The sequence below is a fragment of the Perognathus longimembris genome, chromosome 24 (genome assembly GCF_023159225.1).
Source record: "Perognathus longimembris pacificus isolate PPM17 chromosome 24, ASM2315922v1, whole genome shotgun sequence".
Classification (NCBI taxonomy): Eukaryota; Metazoa; Chordata; class Mammalia; order Rodentia; family Heteromyidae; genus Perognathus; species Perognathus longimembris.
The window spans coordinates 29,729,345-29,750,029 of record NC_063184.1 but is presented as its reverse complement, the minus strand read 5'-3'; the positions used below and the strand labels follow the sequence as shown (position 1 = coordinate 29,750,029).

At 49.1% G+C, this 20,685-nt stretch overlaps 1 protein-coding gene across 1 annotated transcript in view; it reads left to right on the top strand.

The window, feature by feature from the left end:
- Positions 1 to 1,171: 1,171 nt before the first annotated feature.
- Positions 1,172 to 20,685, top strand: part of Smad1 (SMAD family member 1) — a 43,672-nt gene continuing 24,158 nt past the window's right edge. Inside the window, exon 1 of the mRNA XM_048333448.1 lies at positions 1,172 to 1,209. The gene's annotated coding sequence lies outside the window, so the exon portion shown is untranslated. The remainder of the gene's footprint in view (positions 1,210 to 20,685) is intronic.

Sequence of the window (20,685 nt, the reverse complement as noted above, 5' to 3'; positions counted from 1 at the left end):
GCACAATCCAATAAGACTCATGAGTAGTATTTAATCATCATCTCTCTCTCTCTCTCTTTTCTTTTTCAGCTTAACAGTTTTGAGATAAACCCAGCTATGGTACCGCTCTTTAAAAGTATACGATGCAATGTCACTTAATGCACCCACAGAGTTGTGGGACCATCATCATCACCACTAGCCGAATTTAGAGCAATTTTTCATCACCTCATGGCCTCCGTATGTATGAGCCAGACATGCTCCAGGACTGGGGCTTGAACCCCGGGGCGGGGGGGGGGGGCAAGCACTGTCCCCTTAACTTTTCACCAGTACCCCAGGGGGGTCCAGGGAAGGAAGGCGCCCACTGTGTGTCCAATGCTGGGGGGGGTAGGGGGGTGGGGGGATAACATGAGGTCTATGATAGACTGAGCAGTCAGTGAGCACTGCATTAGTTTAAGGAAGGAAGGGATTTAATGAGCACAACTATTCTGCTGTGTAATTCATAAACGGCGTTGGATGGGTTTTATGGGGTCCGTTGGGTGCAGGTGCACTCTTTACATAGTAATCAACAAGCAGGTATCTGAAGTGGGGAGGACCCCCCCCCCCACCCACACACACACACTCCCCGCCTATTCCCTTCTCCAAGGCCGGGGACGGCTTTCCCGGCTTTCCTGGCGCGTCTTCTGCAATCGCCAGGGATCAGGTAGGAGAAGGCTGGGTGCCGGGCGGGGCCCGGGGGCGGGGCCCGGAGGGGCGTGGCTCGTAGGGGCGTGGCCCTGGCGGGCGCTCGCTCGCGCGTGCGCGCGTCGGCGGGGGTCGGAATTTGGAGAGGATCCCTGGGCGCGCGTGCGCGTGCGCGCGTGCGGGCGTGCGGCGTGCGCGCGCGGCGTGCGCGGGCCGCCGGCGGGGTGGGGGCGGGGGCGGGGCGGGCGGCCCCGACTCCCTGACGCCAGCGCGACCGGATCCATCCAGGCTCGGGGAGCGAGCGCGCGCGCCGCGGAGGAAGCGGAGGCCGCACACTCGCACGCTCGGCGGCGGCGGCGGAGCCCGGCCGGGAGGAGCGAGCGGCGGGGTGGGGTGGGGTGGGGTGGGGAGAAGGGAACGGCCCGCAGACCCGGCCGGCCGCCCGGCCCTCCGGGGGAGAGGACCCCCCCCGCGGGACCCCCGCCGCCGCCGCCGCCGCCGCCCCGCACTCGTGCGCCCGCGCGCGCGGACGGGCGCGCCGCCAAGCCGGTAAAGCGAGACAGCACCCCCTCCCCGCCCTCCCCACCCCCACGCGCCCGCGCCCCGACCCCCGCGGACGCCCCTTCCTCCATGATGGCGCCCCGCGAGACCCCCGCCCGGCCGCCCGGCTCCCCTCGGGCCCGGGCCGGGAACCGCGTCCCCGGGCCGCCCTCCCCCCACCCCCGCCCCGCGAGCCGAGCCCCGGGCCGGCCCTGCCCGCGCCGGGACCCCCCGCCCCGCGCCCCGGCCCGGCCCCGGCCCGTCCGCGCCGCCCCCATTGTGTCCCCGCCGGCCGGAGCCGGGCTCGCCGCGAGGGTCTCGGGAAGGGGCGGCCGGGGCCGGGGCCGGGGCCGGGCGGCGGGGTCGAGGTCCCGGGCAGCCCGCGCCGAAATCCACCCCCTCCCCCGTCCTCCGGTTTACCCCCGGGGTTCCCCTCCCTCTTCCGCCTCCGCCCCCCGCGCCCGCGGCTCGCCCGGGCCGGGACCCGGCGGCCTGGCCGGGCCGGGCGGGCGGCGGCGGGGGGCGCGGGCGCGGGGTCCGCCGGCCCGGGGAGGGCGGGCACCGGGGGGCTCCCCGGGACGGACGGCCGCCGGGGGCGCGGGCGGTGGCCGCGGGGTGCCGGGCGGCGTGCGTTCCCGGGGAAGGCGCTGTGCGCCGGGGATCGCGGGCCCCCGCGCGGGGAAGCGCCCGGCCGGGGGAAGCGCCTCGGGCCGCGCGGGGGGTGCGCGGGGGTGGGGTGCGGGCCACGGCCCCGAGCCCCGGTTCCCGCACCCCCGGCCCCCGCCCGCCCCGCCCCGAAGCACGAGGAGGAGGAGGAGGAGGAGGAGGAGGAAGCGGGTCCCGGACCGGGCTGCCCGGCGTGCCGCCGCCGCCGCCCTCACGCGGGGTGCGGGCAGGTGAGCCGCCCGGGGAGCCCCGGGCTTCCTAAGGACGGAGCCCGGCGTGCGCACACTCAGCCGCAGCGAGCCACCCGCGTGGGGCTCCCACACACCCACTCACCCACTCCCTCCCCCCTGCAGGGGATGCGCCCCTCGCGGGATCCCGAGGTTCCCAGGGAACCGTGACACCCTCCCCGTCGTGGCGATGGTGTGTCCGCCCCCGAGGGTGGCCACCCATCCGCCCTTGACTTGGTGTTGCTCCCCTCCCCCCTTGGCACCCCTAGGTGTTGCCCCCCTCCCCCCTTGGCACCTCTTGGTGTTGCCCCCTTCCCCCTTGGCACCCCTTGGTGTTGCCCCCCTCCCCCCTTGGCACCTCTTGGTGTTGCCCCCCTTCCCCCTTTGCACCCCTTGGTGTTGCCCCCCTTCCCCCTTGGCACCCCTCTCCCCCCCCCCCCCGTAGGTGTGCACCCGAGCGCGGCAGTCAGTAGCTTCTGCAGCCTTGTCCTCGGCTGCATTCGTGCCTCTGCGTGTGTGTGAGTGTGTGTGAGTGTGAGAGACACTCGATGGTTGGTGTTTAGACAGTTACCATCCTTAACCTCTCACACCTCGTGGAATTTAAACAACCCCCCTCCAATGAGTTCATTAAAGCATTAAGAGGAAGTGTAAGACCTACTTTTGTACTCCTACACTTGTTACTTAAAAGCTAGATTTGTGTGTTGGGGGGGGGTTCTAGTTTTGACTTCCCAGCAATTCTGGGTTCGGGATAAGGCTTATTTAATCGCTTGGTAAGCTGAAGGAAGAGTAAACTTGCGTGTAATTAGACAAACGTATTGCAGCCACAGTCGCCCGCGTAATCAAGGCCAAGTGTGTGTGTGTGTGTGTGTGTATAAAAGATCTCATTTGTGGAGCCTTACAAGGCTAATGGAGGCATCGCTGAAGCTTTATAAATAATGTAAGTTGTGTATAATGTAGAGTCTCCAGGGACGGCCTAGAAAGCATCCTTACCAGCCTTTTCAACCTGCCCGAGATCTTAAATTGATTTACAGCACTGAACTGGTGCAAAATGATACATCAGGATGACATGGGGTCAGCCTGTAAAAGTCTGTGATGTCAGCCTATTAGTTCAGTCATCATAATTAAACCATATTACCGGGGCAGCTAAGTAGGAGTCTGGCGTTACCCTTCAGATAGGGGTGGCACACAGATCCTGGTTTAGAGCGGGGAGGCCGAGGTGGACAAGAACACTGGTGTTTCCGAAAGGGGCAGTCTTGCCGAGCAGTGGGTATCTGCTAGAGAAATTGAAGATAGACGCAGGCCGGTTCAGGCATGCCTGCATCTGGCTGGGTAGAAACCGGTGCTCTGGGGGTGCTGATAGGGACCTTTGCAGTCGGGATCTGTGTATTGAACTTAGCTTTGTGTGAACTGCAGCTTAACTTGGCCTTAGGGACCTTCTGACATGTCAGAGGACCACATACTTTCATATTTTTATCTTTTTAAGTTTCTGTTACTATTAAGACTGTCCTGCATTGATGTATGAGCTGACCTGTTATTTCTTTACATCATCCTAGTTGCCCACCCTTCATGGAAAACAAAGATGAATGAAGACACTGTTTCTGCTTACACTTTTTTATAATCCTCATTTGGCTTATGGGTCATCGATGGCCACTCTGTGCAGTTTGGTAGCCGTGACCACATCTGGCTGTTTGTTTAATTACAATAAAGCAAATCATTTTCTCAGCTCTACCCACATACCAAGTGCTTAGTAGCTGCGTGTGTGGCTATAGCTGCCAGGTTGGACGGTATAGTAGGTTAGTTGTTTTACCACAGAAAGTTCTAGATGGTGCTGACCAAGGACCTTCAGCCTTCTCTTCACTGTCCCTCCACTAATGAGTTCCTGTGGTCAAAGAGACATCTATACATACATCGGTTAATTTTATTTCTGTTCTGAAACCCAGCAGTTTGTAAGCGATGGTCGATGCTTCTAGTTTTTCTGCAGATCGAAGTATCCTAGTGTCACAGATCTGGATTTGACTTAGAGCACGGGTTAGGTAGGGGAAATAATTCACACAATATTTTTTTCCTGAGTTTTTACTCTGTGCCAGGTGTGTTTATGATGCCTGTATGTCATTTAAGTCTCCCAACGTTTTATACCACATTCTCCAGGTCAAGAAACTGAGGCCGGAGCCATGACTGTCTTGCCTTGGGCTTTGTCACTAATGAGTGATTACGATTTATAATCTGCTGGGATTGAGAACCAGGCATTCTGACTCCATGTAGCGCCTTGTTCTGAACTGTTTTTGGTTTTCATCTAGACTATCAAACAGGTGTCCTGATACCGCGCATGTAGGTAGGACTTTGCTTTTATTTGTTAGGCTTCGAGTTAGAGTTGCTCTGTGCTGCACTTTTGGGGGGGCTTTCCCTACCGTTGTCCCTGTTTCAAAAGAGAGATGTTAATGCTTAATAAAGCGGTATATAACTTGAAAGATAAGTTGGACCAGGAACACAATGTGTTTCAGAGCACCCAGTTAGTTTTCTCTTGGCTTTTCTGCATAATTCCTGCCACTTCCCTCTTGTGTTTTCTCGTGTGATTGAAAGCTGCTCCATGGAAAATGTTCCACTATTTCAGTTTATCGTATCAAAATTGCCGTTTTTCCCGGAGCTGTTTAACACTGCGTCTTGAGATAAGAATAGTTCATCTGTAAATTCCTTAGAGGTTTTTAAAAGCGCATTTGATGTCTGGGTTCATGTAGTGTCTCACAACTCAGTTGTTCTTAACTCTTACAGGGGGGCATGCAGAGCTTTTTAAGAGTCTGACAGCGCTTGTGGGCGCTCTGTGTTCTCTTTATTTACTCCTGTGTGTGTTGGTGAGTTGGTGTGCACACTGGAGGCCCAGCTGCCCATCTTCCTTGCTGAAGGATGTCCGTGGGCCTGCCTGCCTGCCTTGCTGAGTGCTTTTGTAAGCCTTGATCTCCAAGTTCCTACTTAGGAAATAGAGATGTCTTAAAGGTTTTCTAATCTAGTTGGTTCCTTACAGAATGAATGAGTCCGAGGCCCAGAGGTGTTGACTGCCCTGGCTGAAGTCCTGGTAGTTGCTGAAGGAGGGAAAGCCAGGCCTGCCCCTATCCCAGTGTTGTTTGTTTTTTTTTTCTTGTCTGCTCCTTGTGGCCCTGGGCTGATCACAACCAGCATCATTTGGGGCGGGGAAGGAAGAAGTTTCAGGCATGATATTGGCATTTTACATGTAAGGTGGTTGAAACAAGTAAGAATCCAGTGTAACAACCACAGAAAGATGTTTGTGTTATATAGAATGACATCGGTTTCTTTCTTCATTCTAGAGATGGGAAAGAAAAGCCTTGTGTCCAATAAGTGATTCAGTATTGAATCAGTTAGATCCAGGACAGCACAAAGTTCAAATTAAATCAGACAGTTTTGGTTTTGATATAAGAGAAATACATAAAACTTTCCGGTGGGTTTTTTGTTGTTTTTTTTTTTGGCGAGTCCTGGGGCTTGAACTCAGGGCCTGAGCACTGTCCCTGGCTTCTTTTTGCTCAAGGCTAGCACTCTACCACTTGAGCCACAGCGCCACTTCTGGCTTTTTCTATATATGTGGTGCTGAGGAATCGAACCCAGGGCTTCATGTATATGAGGTGAGCACTCTACGGCTAAACCACCTTCCCAGCCCATAAAACTCCTGATTCTCAAAAACAGATCACATTCTTACTAAAGGTGGAAACTTGAGGTGCTCAAGGAAGAGGCCAGGCAACTACCAGAAAGAGATGGAAACGTCTGAGATGCAAACAAGTAATTTAAATGTAAAAATATGGAGAAAATTAAGTCTAAAAATGACTGAGGATGATGAAATACTTCGGTATTTCTATGTTTTGTTTATTTTTAGGTACCAAGGGTATGCTTTGAAAACAGATCAGGACACCTCTTTTCTTTTGCTCCAAATGAAATCTCTGGACTCTCTTCTGTTGTTAACATTTAATCTAATCTGATGATCGGTCTGTTTTGCAGCAGAAATATCCAAAGTATGTTCACCGCTTACTCTGATCTTGGTTCCTTTGACCAGAAAGAAGATAAAAGCTAAGCAGCATGAATGTAACAACTTGAAATTATTCACTGAGGTGCGCATTAAGATGTCAGTTTTATCATAGCTTGTTCTGAAGGCCAGCTAGCATTTACAGATGTGGCTGACCTTGAGAAACGAGGTGCCCCCTCCGGAAGTAGCACTGGCAAAAGGGGTGCCATCTTTCACATAGGAGAAGCAAAAACTTGGATGAACAGTTAGTTCAACATAGTGACTTCTAACTACAAGCTAAAAACAACTTTAGTGAAGGTTCCCCCTTCAGAAATAGAGAGATTGAGGCAGTCTTACTTGGAGATTTGCTTGGTTCTGAGTGCTGGTGGGGGGGGGGGCGGGGGGCCTTACATTTCTCTTTCAAGAAGCCAGGTATGTTAGGTAGATTGGTTTTGTAACTAATTTTTTTTTTCTTTTTTTTTTTTTTGGCCAGTCCTGGGCCTTGGACTCAGGGCCTGAGCACTGTCCCTGGCTTCTTCCCGCTCAAGGCTAGCACTCTGCCACTTGAGCCACAGCGCCACTTCTGGCCGTTTTCTGTATATGTGGTGCTGGGGAATCGAACCTAGGGCCTCGTGTATCCGAGGCAGGCACTCTTGCCACTAGGCTATATCCCCAGCCCCTGTAACTAATTTTGTTCATTCTTTTTGAGGCAGTAAGCCTGGACTTAAAGGAAGAACACATACACATACAAATAGTTATGCGTCTGTATGCTTTTGAGTTAGGATGTAAATGTTACATTTGAGGGGAAGTTCATTAAAAAAGTCTGCCTGTTGACTTGAAGGTAGAATTTTGCACATAATCTTTAATGCTTTATTTGTAGTTTTGGGGTTGCTGTTGTATACAATCTCAGATTGTTGGGGCAAGTTAAACTATTCATTCATTTTCCTCTTGTCTGTATTCTGTGGTTTCTTTGTGGTATGTTTATGCAAAGTGGAAGCATTTCAGACTATAGGTTTCTTCCTTTCAGTTTCAAGTGCCACCAGAAAAAAAGAGAGGGGGACTAATTATCTCTAACCGCTATAATTAGGCATTAAATTAAGATTCACTTAACTAGATGCAAGATATTTTGCTTGTTTAGATTGAAAGAAAAATAATTTTTAAACTGGATGAGGGTTGTAAGCCTTAACTTGGTAGCTGTGGTGTAGTCTTACAATAAATGCACGCTCTTTTCCACGAAGACCCACCAGTCCTAAGAGGTACAGTAATTTCTGAGAAGACAGTGAGTGTGAGAAGGCAGCAACTCGGTAAGAATGGTTACAGGGCATTCCAGGGGGCCATCTCGCCGACAGCTCACAGGAGAACTGCTGTGGTGTGGAAAGACCAGTGGGTTTGCCTAGGTGAAAGGGAGGGGCATGTCTGCCAGGCGGGGGCATGGTGTGGGGAGCTTGAAGGAAGGGCAGAGTCCAGCCACATTGTCCAGTAGACGCGGTTGTTCCGTAGCTGCAGCCGCAGCCGCAGGTGACGATCCAGCACTCTAAATGGGGCTAGTTCAGGAGGCGCCGCAGTGTGTGTCTGAGTTCCCTTGGCTTCCTGCGGCCATGGCTGTCGTGTGAGTAGCTTCACCTGATCCGCACGAGCGAGCGCCCGGTGGAGCCCCGAAGGGCGGGCTGGAGGTGATCAGAAGGAAAGCTGGATCTAGACTTTCAGGACCTTGGTAATGCCAGCATGGGGGGGTGCTGGAAAGGCACGAAGGGAAGGGGTTTGGATCCAAGCGCGTGGAGTGGGGTGGCAGAGGACTAGAAAAGCTGTGTAGCGAGTAATCTAATCTCTGGTGACGGTGGAAGCTGAAGAGGTTGTTTTGTGGCGAGACAAATCATGAAGACAGGGTGACTATAGAGGAATGAGACAGGACTCGGATGATCCGTGTTTCCAACCAAGTGGCTAAAAATGTGACTTAGTGTGAGAGAATGGCTCCAGAAGGAATGGGAAGTGTGCCAGTGATCTTCGGGTGTGCGCTCATGTACAGTGGAGAGTCTTTTAAGTGTTTGGCAGGGTAGGTGGAGAGTTGTAACTGAAGTTTAGAAACTTTGTATATGGTCTCTTTGCCATCATCTGTGCTGTCCAGGGAGCTAGCTTGTTTCTACTCGGGCCCCAAATTAGGAATTAGTAGAAGGAACAGACAGATTTAAAGTAGACAGAGGGGGCTGGGGATATAGCCTAGTGGCAAGAGTGCCTGCCTCGGATACACGAGGCCCTAGGTTCGATTCCCCAGCACCACATATACAGAAAACGGCCAGAAGCGGCGCTGTGGCTCAAGTGGCAGAATGCTAGCCTTGAGCGGGAAGAAGCCAGGGACAGTGCTCAGGCCCTGAGTCCAAGGCCCAGGACTGGCCCAAAAATAAATAAATAAAGTAGACAGAGGAATGGAGAAACCAAGATACCATAGGAAGAGACCCAGAAGTAGGTTTGTTGTGTGATTTGGGATAAAAAGGAAAAGTCAGGTAACCAGGTGAAAAAAGTTGTAGAGAAAGGTAGTATATTAAGAAATGAGAAACAGATTCTTAGACTCCTGAAGTGACTTTACTTTTCAAGACAGATCAGACTTCTTCCTAGCTGGAGATTAGGGGGAAAGACGTTAATAGAGAGCAATTAAAGAAGGTGGAGTTGGTGGTGTGGTGTAGGGCGCAGGTGGTGAACTATTAAACCTGAAAGGAAGGAGACTCTTGTCCCAGGAAGCAGCAGAGTGGGTCTAGGTTAGAAAGGAGAGCCTCTGGCAGGTCTCGGCTCGGCCTGCTCTTCCACTGTTGGAGAGCCAGCTTTCTTCCCCAAGAGGGGGCGGGGTGGGTGGCAAGTGAGGGGAATGGAAGAGAGCCTCTGTGGTAGGTGTGCCAGACAATCTGTGGGGAATTCAACTTCTGAACAGTTGGTGGGACGTCTGGGTGAATCTGGGTGTGGCTGGTGTGATTCCAGCCAGATTAGCCTAAGGCTGTATCACAAGTAGGTTCCTAGGTGACAAGCTGGAGTCACATTGCTGGGGTTTGAGCCCAGGCCCCAGCACTTACTTGGTTTATGATTTGGAAAGCTAATAATTTTTTATTCTCCCCCCATTGGAAAAATAGAACAGTCTCAGATTGCTGGGAAGATAAAAATGAGTTAATTTCCATGTTTGCTCTGATCTGAGATGCTGTTTTAATTGTAAGGTATTAATACACTACTGAGGGGAAAAATCATACTATCAATGAAGTATGCTACTCCATGAACTGTGAGCTGGCCTGGCTTGTGAGGTGTTAATAAGCATAAAGAACGTCTGCGGTACAGAATACATAAAAGACTTGGCACAGAAGCATTCAGGTCTGTTAACTATAAAAAGTACAGGTTTTTAGTGCTTAGAATGCTAAGGAAGGCAATATTGAGCCCAGTCTAGATAAGGCATTCCTTTATACGGAGACTAATGGGCTGAATGAATTGAGAGGAGTTAAGCGATGGGAAGTCTGGTAGTGAAATTGTGAAATATCTGGTTTGGGAATTTGTATGTAGACAGAGCATTTCCCTGACAGTTGTAGATAAGGGTTTATTTTTTTTTTTTTTTTTAAGAAAAGTACAGTAATTGGGCTAAGGGAAAATCCCTTTAATGGTTTAGAGAAGTTTCTTAAGTTGTATAGGGCTTTTAAAAGTGAGTATTCTAAATTTATCTATGACTTCGTACAGCATGCATTGGTGCTTAATTTTTTTTTTCATTATAGCAGTACATACATGGTGCAGAAAGATTATGGCATGGACTCTTACTGTAGCGTTAGATGGAAAGGGGTAGGTTGCCTTAGGCCAGTTTGGGGATGTTGTTTCTGGCTTGCTACAGAGCTCTTCTAAATGTGGTGCCATAAAGGAATTGGGGGGGGGGGCGGTGGAGGAGGACTGGGGTTTGAACTGGGGGCCTGTACTCTACAACATCAGCTGTGTTTCCAGTCCTTTAGGGACCTATACTCTACCAACTTGAGCTGTGTTTCCAATTCTTTTTTTGGTTATTATTATTTTTAAGAGAGCCTTACTTTTTGGCTGGGTCTGGCCTGGATCGTGATCTTTCTGTTTGCGTCTCCTGTGTAGCCGGGGTGACAGGCACACACCGCTGTTAGTTGAGAACTTTTTGCATGGCCTATTCTTAAACCTCAGTCCTCACAATCTCTGCCTCCCAAGTAGCTAAGATTTACTGACCCACCATGCTCCTCTCCATAAAAGAAGTTTTTATTCATTTGACAAACTTTGTGCAACCAGATAGACAAACATAACCTGAAAGATGATAGATCAACAAACTGTTGTTCTTAGTAAGAAACTTTTAAAATCAGTAGGCAGCACTACTCTGATAGAAAAAATTGGAAAAAATATGCGAGTAAGCAATTCAACATGAAATAAACTACAAACTGGTAGATGTAAAATGTTCTGCTATGTCTGGACCAGGTTTGTCACTGAGTTGGGATGTGTTGTCTCTTGTACCTTACTGTGTTGTCAGTCTGGGAACACTGGGCTTTCACCACAGAAGGAAAGGAAGCCAACATCTCAGAGTAGCCCAAGACCGTTGAATTCCAAGAAGGCACAGTACATACCCGTGTGCGTGTGTGCATGCACGCGTGTATGTGTATCTCTGTGTGCATATTCACGTGCACTGGATTTCTGAATAGCAGGCCTTCTCCATCACATTTCCATTAGAATCTTGTGCTTGCCTTCATGGCATGGTTTTGGGCCAGGGATCTTCTTGTTAGAAGGAGAAGTGGTCCTAGTCTTTTCATAGATCTCAGTTTTTTGTTGTTTTTTGTTTTGTTTTGTTTTCTTTTTGGCAGTACTAGTGATGGAACTCAGGGCCTCATGCTTGCTAGGCAAGTGCTCTTCATGTGACGGGAACCATGGCCCTAACCCTTGTTGCTTTGCTTTGTCATTATTTTGACCAGGTTAGTTTCCCATGGCCATCCTCTATTTGGCTTCCCCAGTAGCTGTCCGGGCATGAATGTGTCAACTGTGTTACATTTCTTAATCAGCTGACATGGTTGATGAGCCATAAAGACACTAGTTTTCCCTAGAACATTTTGAAATAGGCTCTTTATTTGAATTCTGTAGTGCCATCTGCTCATTTTTGTGAGAGGTGGTGTCTTGGAATATGGTTTTGGTGATTGAGATGGATTGGCTTATGAGGTATTTAACTGAGAGAAGCCTCCTCCCCCCCCCCCCCCGTGTCATCCAGCCTCTTACAAAGGCATGAGAGTTTAATTTTCCACATTTTCTCTTACAGATAATAGTGGTTATGGGTTTGACAAGGCTTTTCATATTTTTACCTAACTGAATCACATTCAGTCTTCCCTCAGCATTAAGTGGGCTTCTGCCTCCTACCGTGAGAGTTAGCATTTTCTGCCTTACCATATCCTTTGTTTTTCCTGTGGACTCATCCCCTGGCCCCAGCTGCCCACCTCCTCCCTGTCCTGAAGTCCTTGGTGGGGGATGGTCTCAGAATCAAGGGATTAGAAGTTTGGTACAATTGGTGGAGCGTTACTTCCTGCATAGGTTTCCTCCGTAGCTCATTCTCTTAGCAAGTTGCTGGGTGTCTGAAATTCCTACTTGTACTCGAATTTATAACGTGTATCTCACATGGCTTGATAAAGTGTGATAAAGGATCATCAATGTAGGATTGGACTTAGGATCTTGGAACTGGGAGGAACCTGCCTCTCTGGTCTGGCAGCTGCAGTGCCTGTGTTTCTGTTATCCTCTGAGCTCTCTCCACAAGGACTTCCCCGAGGGTGTGAGCTCAGTGCCGAGCATGTCGGTCTCCCGAACATAACCTGTGTCTCCCTCAGAGGATCCCACAGTTTCAGAGGGAGCTTAGAGAAATACAGGGGAATGCACCGCCACATTAAGAGCACGGGCCAGATACTACATACTTGCTTAGTGCATTTTTCCATATGGGTGTTTTAAAACTTGTCATGTTGTGTGTTGTAGACTCACTGAACCATGCTTGTCTCTTAAACTTGATAGCGCCAAGGAGCGTGTGATGCCCGCTGAAGGTGCACGGACACACCAGTTAGAGTTAGGGGAAACTGAAACAGCAGCAAACCCTTGCTTGTGGGAAAAGGGCAGTCTGCACGGGGTGTCCTTTAGTTTTGTCATCTCCAAATAGTGATCTGGTGAGGATGGAGGACGTGGTGTGCGTGAAGAGCTCAGAGCAAAGCCTCCTGCTTCAGCACAGCCATGTGGATGTGAAGGTGAGGCTTCTTTTTGAGCCCGTGGGCTGCGGTCCAAAATGATGGGCTCACGAATGTGCCTTATATCCCACCCAGGCCACCTGCACGGCCCTCTTCCCTTTGAAGTGGATGAGAAGGAGTCCTCGTGCTAGGATGCTTCAAATGTCCTGCTCCTGTCCAGTCTCAAGTCAGGGTAGAGTGGTGTATACAATCAAGCGTGTACAAAACCTTAACAGTTAAGAGTCGTTCACTTAGAAGTCTGCACAGCAACTTTTAGTCTTGAAATAGGCATTACTTTCAAATTTACTGTTTTCCTAGAGCACATGATAGCTTTATTACTATTATAAGAAAAAGAGAAGAGAATTTCTTTGTTAGATTAACTTGTTTGCTTGTCAAATCATACTACATTCCAAAGCAGTGTTTGCGTTTCATTAAGACTGCTTTAGGTTACCCATTCCATTTTTTTATTTGGATTTCCACTGCAGGGTAAACAACACAAAGTTCAGGGTGGATAGGAGGCAGAGTTGCAGCAAAGAAAATAGCAGGTTACTGGCCCTTCTGCCTGCCTGCAGGTTCTTTCCTCCGTGAACAGAAGAGCCCAAACACAGACCCTCCTGTGCATGCCAATCCTTGTGAGCCTGCTGGGGCCGTGAACTGTAGCGGGCTTGCTTGCTTCTCCACCTTTATGTTGGTGGTAAACACTCAAGAATGTGTTCAGTAACGAGCCCAGTTCTCTCGGAAGTTGAGTGTGTACAGGAGGACAGTGTGGGTTGGTCAGCAAGTCACTGGCTTGCACTGGACAGAACCATGACTGGAGGCAAATGAGGCCTGGAATCCTGCAGGCAGTACTTGCTTCTGTCTAAAACCTTATTTTCCTCATACCAGTGAGAGGCTCCGGCAGGGAGGGAGGAGGGAGGAGAGCCGCTGCTGTCTCCTCCACCCTCCCCTGAGGTGGCCATCCACCCTTGTGGTCTGATCACAGTGTTTGCTTCAGTGCTGTGGAAACTTCAATTCTACCAAATAATAGGTTCATGCTAGAAAAGAGAGAGCACCAAATTGCTCTGGAAGATATTTGAGTAATTCTGACACTCGCTTTTTCTTCTTGGTAAAAATTGTATGTGTTGAAAGTCTTGAAGGATGTTTGAACTGTTGTTAGTGGAGGGGATTCGAAGGGAAGTTGCTATTTGTTGTTATTTTTTACAGTCGTTTTGTAAATGCCACTTAGTAAATTTGGCATGTTTTGGTCATGTAGTTGACTTGCTCAGTAAAAGCACATTTTACACATACCCTGTGCACCTAGAATAGGGTCACATATTGCAAACCGATGTTTATAAACATTTCTCCAAAAGTACTAATTCATTATTGCACCCTGTTCACTTAATCTTGTCAAATAGTTTTTTCCTTTATGAAAAGATAAATGCCATACTTTTCAGTCATAGTGGGATCTTCTGGAGCTATGAGTAAACTTTTCACCTATGTTCAGTTTTTGTTTCTATTTTAGGGTTTTAAGTTAAAAAAAAACAGTGGTTGGCTCTCTCCGGGCCCCTGGAGGGCCCGTGCCTTACATGCGCATTTTGATTATTTGTTAGCCTCTTTTAACTGGAAGGTGTTACCATTTTTCCCATGTTACATATGAGCGCCCTCTTTGTACATTTTCAGCAGTTAAACCACAATTGAACTAGTAACATACCTGTCCGACAGCCGAGTTTTTCAGAGCCAGGCTAACCTTGAACCTGCATCCTTTTGAGGCTCCACTGAAGACGCCGCTTCTCCTCTGCCTCTTGACAGTTCCTCCGGAGCCCCCCCACTCCCCCCCACTCCCCGCCACCCCGCCATTCCTCCCATTCCTCCCCCGATGATCATGCTGCCTAGACCCAGCCGCGAGCCATACAACCCATTGCGTGCCAGCCTGGCTCTTCCCTGGGCCTCCTAGTGGCTCCCGGTGGTGACACGTCGGTCCCCCTCCCCTCCCTCCTAGTTACCTCTGGGCCTTCACACCTGCGCTGTCTGCGGCCACGCCCGCCCTTCCCGTGGTGTCCTGCAGGGCCCCTTCTTCACCTTCAGCATGGGGGGGGGCTCTAGGACTCTCAAAACCGCCTTTCACTGCTGGGGCCTTTGCACATAGCAGAGGTATTTTGGATGAATTGAACAATCACTGTAGCCGTTACCTTAGTTTCTTTTTCTTTTTTCTTTTTTGAGTGAAGTTAGAACTTTTATTTTTAAAATGGCCCCAGATCGAATAAGTTATTTTAAAAATGTTCCCCGATTGAGTTAAGTCCGTTAAAAATTAGCTTTGTTTGGAATATTGCTATGTTAATAAGGTACTTTTTTAAGTTTTTCAGCATTTTATAATTTCCAGATCAGTCTGTCTTACTCATGTTCAGTCCTTTCAGCAAGCCGGGGGTGGGGGTGGGGGTGTAGGTCCAAGTATCAGTTTTGTGAAAAAAGCAAAGTGAAGCAAACTGAGTGTGTTTTGTTCAAGCATGATGACAAAGTTGTACTTGAGAGCTACAGTTTAAACTACTTCAGGATAAGGTCTAATTTACAAATCTTTAAAAATAATTTAAATTAGGAGTTTATTTGGAAGTCTGGAAAACAGGTTCTAATCTTGATGCTGGTTTGCAGTTGTGCTTTGTGTTTCGAGGCTCGGTGGCACAAATGGTTAATACTAAGGTTCCTGACACTGACAGATCAACAAGTTTTATTTCTCTCACCTGTGGAGGAAGTGGCCTCCGCCCCAGTTTTTCTGAATTGGGAGGGAAGTGATTTTTTCAAGTGATAAAAAGAAATAAAATTCCATGGTCTTCCCCAGGAGGAGTTGAACAATTGGGAGGGTGGTGCGGAGACCATGTGTCGGTTTGCAAAAGGATATAACTTGTAAAGATGTTTCCTTTCATGCCTGTGGAGAACACTGGCGCGTTTCCCTTCTAGAGGGTCCTGATTAAATGATGCAATTAAGAGCCGACCTGCAGATCTAAATATAGGGAAAGAGTTCAGGCTGTCCTGCCCCGGGATCATCACTCCTCCACAGATGTTCCTGCTTGCATAAACAGCACCTGTGGGATCAATGGAGAAAGAAGAAATATGGCAGGAGTTTTAGGAAAAAAAGGGGGGGAGGGTGGTTGGGTTTTTTCCCCTCCTGTAGTCAGTTGTATTTTTGTCTGCTACTTTAGCATTGGCATTACTTTGCTTCTTGTGTTTAAACTTGACGAATGGACTTTAGGGTCTGTGCTAAGTTAAAATGTGGGTTCTTGCTAGAATCATGTGGTCTAGAAGTTAACCTCTGAGCCTCAGATTGCCTAGTAAAGGTGAGACAGTGATGCACATCGCATCCCTGAAGTGAGGCACAGAGGACCAAGGTGCCAGTGCCACGCTGCAGAAAATAGCAGCACAGTTAAAGCCTTGCCTTTATCTGCTCGCATGTATTATGCCCACGTGATAGCCTAGGACAGCTCTAGCTCAAAAGTGCGGTTTTTTGTAGGGGACAGCTAAGGTCTTTAGCCTCTCTTGTGTTTGATGGGTGAACCCAGTGCTGACATCGAATTGGATCTGAAGGTTGTTTGAGCTGATTTGCACACCGGCGGGCTTTTTCAGGGGCAGTCACAAGGGCCTGAATGTCTTCGAAGGTTCCAGGTCCGGCAGGACAGCTCTTCATTTACAAGCTCGCTCACGAATGGGGCTTTGGTAGGATTAAGGAATGCGGTAGGGCTTTTAGAGGGCACTGTGAGGTGGAGGAGGAAAGTAAAATATTTCCATAATCCCTTTAAACAAGTAATTCTCTAATGAAGCAAATCAGAATTGAGTTCTGGTATCCCACAGGGGTTCCGTTGAGTAACAGAAATTAGCCGGGTGCTGTAGGCAGCCTGACCAGGAAGGACGGGAGGATGTGTGCATGCAGTGACACCCGAAGAAAGAGTTCTGGGCGCACGTTTCCAATGTGGTGCAGCTGTACTGAGAGGCACACTTACTCCTAAGGAGCCGCGTGTCACCTCTCCCACAACGACGAGGTGGCCTGCTGCCGCCACTGGCTTTTCCGGGCTCTGACACTTCAGAGCTGAGCGAAGGAGCTTCAGGCACTGGGTCCAGCATGGCAGGAGGGTGGTGGGGTGGAGCGGCTCCCCGGGAGCAGGAGGCCTCCTCCCCCTCCCCCGGTGTTCCATCCACACCCCCGTCTGCCTGCCACAGGGTGGGTGTCACCCCCACTCAAGGACGGCTCTTCTCCCCTTAGTCTTCTTTGCGAAACACCCTCACAGCCACAGCCGCAGGTGAGCGTTACCAGGCTGCCAGACCCTTCTCCGTCCTGTCAGGTTGACAGTGGAGACCATCCAGCACGGGGAAGCTAAGCGGGCCAGGCCTGCGTCCCCGCAGCCCACCCATCCGGCCGTCTAGGGGGTTGTGCTGGAGGCACGGCCTCAAACCCAAGCACTACCAAAGCGTGTACAATGCGCGTGTAAGGATGTGGTACGTATTTATTGGCATTAAGTTTCTGAAAGAATAAAGTTCTTGCGGCCTTCGTCTTTTGAGACATTTTTTTTAACGTGTAATATGTTAGTCTAGGAATTTTTAGGTGTTTCTGTATATACCTCCTTGGGAATGATTTGATTTTCTGCCTTTGTATGCACTAGTCCTCAGTAACTTAAGTGAAATCAAAAGACAAAGTCATCCATTTTGGAGTAATTAAAATCACATCACCAGTCCCTAACATGTTCCCTTTGATCCTTTTTGAGGTTTTAAGCATCTAAGAAGAGAATTAACCTCCCGAGGATATCTAAAACTGGGTGCTGGGTGTCTGGCGCACACTTCCCTAGTAGTAAGTAGTAACGGTTACCGACGAGTTCATATAGCTTCACCACTCAGGTGTGTTTGCCCTTTTCAAGGCATCTCCTAGAGGATGTGGCAGAATGGTTTTATCTGTTCAAAGTCCCAAAGTACATGCAGTTCTGCTCCTCTGAGGCCTCACTGTTGACCCATGTTGGGAGCTCAGCTCCTGCTTTTTGATGTATTCACAAGGTTGGCCCATCAGTTTAAGAAGGCGGCTAGCTGATTGTGTAAGTCTACAAATATGCAGTTACTTGAAAATACTTGTTCCTTAAAGAAAACATCAGATTTTTATGAAGTTGTCTTTTTTTTTTTTCCCTTGAGTAACATGCCCAGCTGTTGAACAGTTTCAGCATGGTTAATCAGTGTCCTGTACTTTCCGTTCCTTTATTCTTTGGATCTTTAAGCCATGGTATTTTGCCATTAGAGAGGACAGAGTAATGACCCAGGGAATCACAAGTGTAGGGGAAGTCACTTGCCTCGTTCACAGTGGCCCTTTACCTTCCTTCAGTTACCTTTTATAAGGCACCGAGAGTCTGACTTTTTCCCCCCATCACCCTGAGAAACCAAATTGTTATCCCCCCCCCCCCCCCCCCCCCCCCCGTAATGGATGGGACTGTTCATTTGGCCTCCCTTCCGGCTGGCTGTTGAGCTGCCTCTAGTGGAGGCAGAAGCACAGCGGTTGGTCATTGTTTGTCTCCTCTCACTTCACCTTGTAATCAGAGCTGTGGGAGCAGTTCCAGGAAGGAACTAATCCGGGGACAGCACCATCTGCAGGCACAAGCACCTGTCTCCCTGCATATTTGCATATAACCTTTACCCCTCCGGTACACTCCCACTCACCTCTCGGCTTACTTAGGCTACCTCTTTCCACGTGGTGCCGCCAAGGCTGGCTCTGTGGAGTCGGGAAATTACAAATGTCAGTGCAGATGTAGCTATTTGAAACAGCTGCTCTTCTTCAGGTTCCACGGTGAGGAGGGCCCTCTGGCTCTTCCTTGCAGGTGAACCTATCTCCTCGTCACCTGTGCAGTGGGGAATCTAACATCTGGAAGGGGGGAGCACAGCGTGGATCTTCTGTGGATATTCTCACAGTTGGATTATTACTTGGTTGGTTGCTGGATGAGACCAAGACGAAGAAAGGGTTCGTTGATGATACAGTTGGCCGACTAGGGTTAACCCAAGAGTTCACGATATATATATTTTTTTAATGTTTGCTTTTTTCCACTTTTAACAGTAAAGAATACCTCATACCTTTCAAAATCAAGTCTCCTTTTAAAGTAGACTGTGACAATCTATTTTGACTTCTGGCAGCTCCAGGAGAAACCTTCCATAGGAAAAAAAATCTGGATTTAGATACTTTAGGCACGTTTTTGTCACTTTCAGAACTAGATCACACTATAAGCCCAGCCTGACTTGTGCTTAACAGTCCTCTATTGGCCCATGAGCGGATGTGTATTGAGAGAGGTGGTGTGTGGTGAGAGCAGAAGAGGGGAACGAGCGTAACTAGCAGATGCCGACGTAGGAGGGGTTTTTAAACTTCTTGATTTATGACGTTCTCTAAAGTTTAGACAAGTACGAGATCTTCCAGATGCAGCCAGTGCCAGTATTTGGGGATATTTGTTTAATTATTGTCCATGTTGTGTTTTGCTTGTGGTGTTTTCCAGGTTATTACGTAGATTTTGTGAACACAGCTTGTATTCTATTGACTGGATGTGGGTGTATTTTTTGGTTTACTTAATGACTGACTGTCCAGTTGTTAGATGCTTCTCTTTTTCTATTATAAGTAATTCTCTGATGAAAAATCTGTGTGTGAAACATTTTTCTTACAGTTGCTTTAGAGAGAGGATTGGAATGCTTTTTTTTTTTTTTTGGTCAGTGCAAAATGTTTGTATTTAGACAAGAGGGAAGGAAATCTCTGTTTGCTGACTCATGTTTTTATTTTGCACTTTAAACTGATAAGACCACTTAGCTTTTGACATAAACTAAGGCAGGAAGTACAAAAAGAGGCAGGAGAAAAAAATGAGTTGTGTCCGTGACTGACTTGGGTTTCTTCAATGAGAGGCAAGTTCCATGTTTGGCTTTTACACCGCCAGTGTTCTTCATTCAAGTTGGCAATTTGGTTTTCAGCCTGCATTTTATTTTGTTTCTGTGTGTTTGTACAAAGAGGTCTGTGATCTTTTCACTCTGACTTTTGTGTCTTTGCGTGGAATGTTTGGAGGCAGTGAGTTTTTACCAGATTTTTCTCCCTGTGTGGAGAGGTCTCCCTTTGTGGCAGGTTCTTCCCTAGCTGTCTTTCAGCGGCTCCGATCCTGTCTCCTCCTGTCTCCTCCGTGCTCTGACTTGTGGGATGAGGTTGCCACCTGCCTTTCAGTCTTCCCCCTGCCCCGTGTCTCTCTGCCTTGGGTCCTAGCCACTCTGAGCCTCATTCCTGCAATGTGGCCTATTAGAAAAGTGGTTTAAAAATCCAGGCTGGAGAGTCAGGTGAAATTGGTTCCAGTCTTGGCCCTGCTACTTGTAGATGTGAACAAAGCTTTGAGCAAGATTTGTTTATTTCATTATTTTGCTTCCTTTCCCTATAGTCATTGTCTTCAGGAGTTGGTCAAGTTGAACTGGCTGCTAGGTGTACAGTGCTCAACGCTCTGTTGATTGTGCAGAATTACGCTCATCACTTAAGGCCTATCTGATGTTTTCTCTGGAAAAGCTTCCTGAAACCCCTGGAGTTAGTCTCCCTTTCTACTTTTATGGTCTGTAAATACCAGAGCCTAGTGGCTTTGGCAGATTTGGTGTCTGGTGAGGACTCAGTTCTTTCACACCTCTTCTCGCTATACCCTCATAAAGTGTGGGGGGGGGCAGGTCTCTTTGCCATCTACAGTGGGAGTCACCCCAGACAGGAGGTCGTGTGCCCTAATGACCCAGTCACCTCCCAAAGCCCCCCCCCCCCCCCGTGCTGTCACCTAGGGAGTGGATGGTGTGCAAACCCCCGGTCATTTGTGCTTCGCCTTGTCGTAGCGTTTCCCCCGAGCTGATTCACGGTGCACAGTGGGCCTGTCCCCCCCGCCCCCCGCCCCGCTCCTGTGTCTGAGGGAAACTGCGGTGCAGTCACAGCTGCTCTGTGGGGTGGGTTGTCGACAGGTTGGTTCTTCCACTAACTCGCGAGCTCCTCCAGAGCATCTGCGGTCTTGGCCGCGGCACCCCATGTCTAGCAGGTCTGCCCCAGCCCCAGGCACGCAGCGCAGCTTTGTGGGTGTCGGATGGAAGAGTGGAAACAAAGATCTGACTTGGTAGTTACTGTATGTACACCATCCCAACCCACTCACCTCGCAGAACAAACCCCCTGGAGTAGGAGGTGTAGACCCCGTGAGTCCGATACAAACATTAACCTCTCCAACTTGACAACCGCTGCTTAACGTGTCTAGAGAGGAAAAGGGCACGTAGAACAGGAATAAACCCACTCCTTCTGTAAATCTTGTTACTAGAGGCCAGGAAGGTTGTATTTCCTGTTCTGTAAAATTAATGTTTCACCAAAAGTAAATTATTATATCAATAG